At 26.7% G+C, this 6,000-nt stretch overlaps 1 protein-coding gene across 6 annotated transcripts in view; it reads left to right on the top strand.

Annotated features, from left to right (window-relative positions):
* LOC117178084 (histone acetyltransferase KAT7) overlaps positions 1–6,000 on the top strand; it is a 150,335-nt gene that overhangs the window by 14,322 nt on the left and 130,013 nt on the right. The window lies entirely within an intron of this gene.

The raw sequence follows: 6,000 nt of genomic DNA, 5'->3' as shown, positions 1-6,000 counted from the left end.
AGGTTCAAGGTTTTTTCTCGATTTGACCTTCAAATGACCTTCAAATGACCTTGAACCTGAAGCGATAGAGGTCAACGGATGCCAGATTTGTAATCAGCGACCGCGAAAACCTATAAGATATTTTTTTTCAGCGTTTTCTCTCGATTTGACCTTCCCATGACCTTGAACCTGACGCGATAAAGGTCAGCGGACACCAGGTTCGTAATCAGCGATCCCAAAAACCTATAACATATTTTTTTTTAATTTTTTTACCGTTTTTTCTCGATTTGACCTTTAAATGACCTTCAAATGACCTTGAACCTGAAGCGATAGAGTTCAACGGATGCCAGATTCGTAATTAGCGACTCCAAAAACCTATTACGTATTTTTTTGGATTATTTAACCGTTTTCTCTCGATTTGACCTTCCAATGACCTTGAACCTGACGCGATAAAAGTCAAAGGACGCCAGATTTGTATTCGGCGAAACACCCCGGTAGTGGTGTTTCCTATATTTGTAGGGGGGTGGGGGTGGCTGGGGGGTGGAGAGTAGTCCGTTTAGCGTGCAATCGACTCGGGATACTTATAAGATACTACCATGATTTTTTCAGATTTTTCGGTCCAAAAATAAATTAGGCCAAAAACCGGCCTTACCGACCCTGCCCCTTTCAAGAGATTTTCAAAATTTCTTATGAATTTTAAATGATTTCGTAATGTTTCCGATGATTTAAAAGATTTTAGAAATTTGAAGGAATTTTGTACAATTTTTGCCAATTTTTAAGGATTTCAAGGAATTTCACAATATCTGAGGGATTCATGGGGTTTAAACATAAATTAAAAGATTCCATAATATTAAAAGAAATGTATATATATTCCAAGGGATTTAAAGGTATTGAAGGATTTTCAGGAATTTCAGTCGATCTGAATAGAATTCAAGAATTTTCAATTTATTTCCGTGGTTTTCAAGGTCTTCAAGAAATTTCATAGCTTCTAGGATATTTTAAAAGATTTCACGGAATTTCAGAAAATATCAATTATTTCTCCGGCTTTATAAAATTTTGTGGAGTTTCAGAGGATTTCATCATTTTTTAAAGAGTTTCGAAGATATCACATATTTTAACGGATTTCAAGGGTGTTAATATTCCAAGAGATTTCAAAAGATTGACGAGTTATCACATTTATGGCATTTTAAAAGATTTGATCCAATTTGATGGGAGATGTATATTGTATACCAGCAGGATGTGCCGCTGAAAAGTTTTTTATTTATCAAGATATAATTAATCTTTTATTCACTGCATAATAAATAACGAAATTTCTAGGCATATAACGGATTTTTCCAGATTTTTCAAAACCTTTCGGTTTTTTTAGTGTACCAGATTACAAAATATTACTAAAGATTTCAAAATATTGAAAAGGGTTTTGAATATTTTACTAAGATTTCATGGATTTTAAAGATTTTAAAAATGCGTGTAAACCAGAGTTAAAATATTTCACAAATTTCATAATTTCAAAGATTTGAAAAAGGGTGTAGTACACCAAATTTGAACAGGTTTTAAACCTTTTTTAAAGATTTCACAAGAATTTTACTGAGATTTAAAGTAATTCAACGATTTCAACGAATAAATAAGATTACACAAACAAAGATTTAAGAAATATTTCAAAAGATTTGACAAACATCTCATGAAAATTGCAAGAATTTCAAAGATTCTAAAACTTTCAAAAGTTTTCAAAGATTTTAAAAAGGGTATAGTTAACCAGATTTCTAAGATTTTAAATGTTTTGCACAAATTAAAAATATTTTAATGATTTCAAATGAATACATACGTTTTCACAAATATTTCAAAGATTCCATAAAATTTTCATCAAAATTTCAAAAGAATAGAAAAATATTTCAAAGATTTTAAACCATTTGAAATATTTCAATAATTTCAAACAAGTACGAAAGACTTGGCAAATATTACAAATATTTTCAGCTATTTTAAAAGGATTTCACAAATTTTAGAAGAATTCAAAAGTTTTCAATGATTTTAAACAAACACAAGAGATTTCATAAAAATTAAAAAAGATTTGAAAAAAATTAAGGATTTTAAAGATTTTAACAAAATTTAAAAGGTTTCCAAAAAAAACTTAACCTGGACAAGACTTTGGATTTCGTTCTTAAGGATCGCTGGACACCCTGACCAGTTTCCGGAAATAGTTAATTCCTCGATTTAATAATAATATTTTTTAAATTGCATGACACTATTTTGTTACTATTCTTCAAAATGTATGCTGCTATAGGCACTATTTTGAAATTCATAAAGGATTCTGGGGTCTATAAATTGTATGATTATGTGCAAAAAGTGACAAAAAACAAAGTTAAATTAAGGGAAAATTCCAGTATAAACAACTACTGTGTAAAGAAATATTTCTGTCGTGAATAATGTAAATTATGCCAAAATGGTACAAAAAAATTCTAGTAAAACATGTGTCCCAATTTAACATTTTTCATATAAACATAAGAATGGCATCTGAACAAAGACCAATTTTTCGAAATGTTGTTTTTAACGTTTTCATGTAGTAATTAAAGGCACAATTTATCGATAAATACTAGGAATATGTAAAAATCATTTCTCCTTTGATCTTAAATAAATAAATATAAAAAATATGACAAAAACAAATAGATCTTTTTGGAATATTTTAAAAGTTATACTGAAACTTATTTTTAAGTTATATAATATTTTTTCTTAATTGTTGCACATTTTTCTATTATAGGTAACTTTTTTTTAATTTACTTATTTTGTAATTGGCACACCGCCAGTCGAATTCTTATAAAATTAAGTAGAAATATATAGGACTTCTAAATCATTACTTATAAAATGAAATCATAATAAATAGTAATGATAATAAAATATTTTTAAATCTCGTTATATCCTTGAAATGTTTGATATCTTTCTGAAATCGTTGTGAACTCTCTTGAAATCCATCGTAATCATTTGAAATATTTGTAAAATCTTTTGAATCGTTTTGGAGTATTTGTGTAATGTTTGATATCTTTGTGAAATCTGTTAAATGTTTGATATCTTTCTGAAATCTTTGTAAAATCTTATAAAATCTTTTCAAGTCTGTATATTGTTTGATATATTTGCGAAATCTTTTTAAATCTTTTGGGATATTTAAAATATTCGGAAATCTCTGAAATATTTTTTGCTTCATATCTTTATGAAATCGTTGTTAAATCTTTTACAGTAATTTGAAATCTTCGTAAAATCTTTTAAATTCTTTTGGGATCTTTAAAATATTCGGAAATCTTAGTAAAATATTCGAAAATCTTGATGAAATGTTTGATATCTTTCTGAAATCGTTGTGAACTTTTTGTAAATCCATTACAAGGATTTGAAATCCCAGTCAAGTCTTTTAAAATCTTTGAAGGTATTTGTGTAATATTTGATATCTTTGAGAAATATTTTAAAACCTTTTGAGGTCTTTAAAACATTCGGAAATTCTTGTAAAATCTTTTTAATGTTTGATATATTTCTGGAAACATTGTGACATTTTTTTATTTTGTCTGAATCATTTGAAATCTTCATTAAATCTTTTGGGTTCTTTGTGTAACGTTATATATTTTCGTGACATCTTTTGAAATCTTGGAATTTGTGAATTCCTTTAAATTTGCGAAGTATTAAAATTTTTGTGAAATCTTTGAAAGGATTGATATCTTTTTGGAATCTTTTAAATCTTGCTGAAATATTCGAAAATGTTTATGAAATCTTTGGAATGTTTCCGAAATAGTTGTGAAATGTTTTGAAATCTATTACAATCATTTAAAATCCTCTTAAAATCTTTTGAAGTCTTTGTATAATGTTTGATATCTTTGCGAAATAATTTTAAATCTTTTGAGATCTTTAATATTTTCGAAAATCTTCGTGAAATCTATAAAATGTTTGCTATATTTCTGAAATCGTTGTGAAATCTACGAGTATTACAATAATTTGAAATCTTCGTAAAACCTTTTAAATTCTATTGGCATCTTTATATCTTTCTGAAATCGTTGTGAACTTTTTTGAAATTCATTACAATCATTTGAAATCCTCGTCAAGTGTTTTAAAATCTTTTGAAGTCTTTGTATAATGTTTGATATCTTTGCGAAATATTTTTTTAAATCTTTTGATGTCTTTAAAACATTTGGAAATCCTTGTGAAATCCTTTTAATGTTTGATATGTGCTGTTTTTGCATTGTTTGTGTAATGTTTGATATCTTTGTGGGCCTCTTTGAAATCTTTGTGAAATATTCGAAAACCTTGATGAAATCTTTGAAATGTTTGGTATCTTCTGAAATCATTGTGAATTTGTTTTAAACTCATTAAACTCATTTGAAATCCTCGTAAAATGTTTTTAAATCTTTTGAAGAATTTGTGCAATGTTTGATATCTTGCGAAATCTTCTTAAATCCTTTAGCGTCTTTAAAATATTCGGAAATCTTTGTGAAATCTTCCAAATGTTTGATAAGTTTCTAAAATCATTGTGAAATCCTTTCGATTCATTTGATATCTTCGTAAAATCTTTTGAAACCTTTTGTAGCTTTTGTGTTATGTTTCATATATTTTTAAAGTCTTTTGAAATGTGTGAAATCTTTTAAATCTTTGTAAAATGTTCCGAAATTTTAATAAAATTTTATTAAGTGTTTAATATCTTTCTGAAATCGTTGTGATTTTTTTTTATAATCTTTTAAAATCTGTGTATCATTTCATATCTTTGCGAAATCTTTTTTAAATCTTTTGAGACCTTTAAAATATTTGGAAATCTTTATGAAATCTTTGAAATCGTGAAATTTTTTGAAACCCATTAGAATCATTTAAAATTCTCGTAAATTCTTTTGAAATCTTTTGAAGTCTGTGTATTGTTTGATATCTTTGCGAAATCTTTTGAAGTCTTGGAAATATTCGATAATCTTGTTGAAATCTTTTCATTTTCGATATCCTTCTAAAATCATTGTAAAATCTTTTGAAATCTTTTGTAGTTTTCGTGTAATTTTTGATATCATTATGAAATCTTTTTAAATATTTTAAATTTTTGTGAAATTTAATATTCCGAAGTCTTCATGAAATCTGTAAAATGTTTGATGTCGTACTGAAATCGTTGTGACATCTTTTGAAATCTTTTGGAATCCATCGCAATAATTAGAAATCTTTGTAAAATCTTTCGAAACCTTTTGGTGTTTGATATCTGTGAAATCATTGTGAAATATGTGGAAACCTTTATGAAATTATTGAAACTTTTGATATTGTTTTAAAATTGTTGTGAAATCTTTAGAAATCTATCAGTCTTTGATCAATGTTTTGAGGTCTTTGAAATATTAGTTTTCATAAGATAATCTCTTTCTTTGAAAGATATTATTATGAAATCTTTGAAATGTCTGATATCGTTTTGAAATCGTTGTGAAATATTTCTAAAATGTATAAAATCACTGATAAGTGTTTTGTGATCTTTGAAATATTAGGAAATCTTTCTGAAAATCTTTAAATATTTCTAAAATCGTTGTGAAAACTTTTGAAATCTTTTGGTATCTGTGAAATCCTGAAAAAATCACAGATTGGTCCCTATATTTCTTACTATATTCAATTAATGTCCCTAAAGTATCCTTTTTTCAAGATTTGGTCCCTATGGGTACCCTATTTGAGTCAGGCACTTTGAAAAAATAACAAGAATCAGAAAATTTCTGTGAAAAGTAACTGTTAAAAAAAAGGGCTGTCACACAGTCACTTTACGAGACTTTTTAAATAGAATTCAATAATTTTAGGGTATCTTTAAAATTTCTAAGGCATTATAAAGAGCTTTTAATTTGATTTATTTTAGGGAATTTGAAAAGATTCCAAGTCTATTTTAAAATTAATTTAAGTCATTTGAAGTGATTTTAAAGCTTTTGAAATCTATATAGGATAAAGAATTTTCTAGAATTTCTGAAAATATGCAACGATTTTATGGGACGTATGAGGTTTTAAAATGATTTAAAAGATTTCACTTTTTTTATAAGATTTTACGAG

The sequence above is a fragment of the Belonocnema kinseyi genome, chromosome 8, assembly GCF_010883055.1.
Source record: "Belonocnema kinseyi isolate 2016_QV_RU_SX_M_011 chromosome 8, B_treatae_v1, whole genome shotgun sequence".
NCBI lineage: Eukaryota > Metazoa > Arthropoda > Insecta > Hymenoptera > Cynipidae > Belonocnema > Belonocnema kinseyi.
Note: the sequence above shows the minus strand (reverse complement) of the source record. Positions and strands in the feature narration are given on the sequence as shown.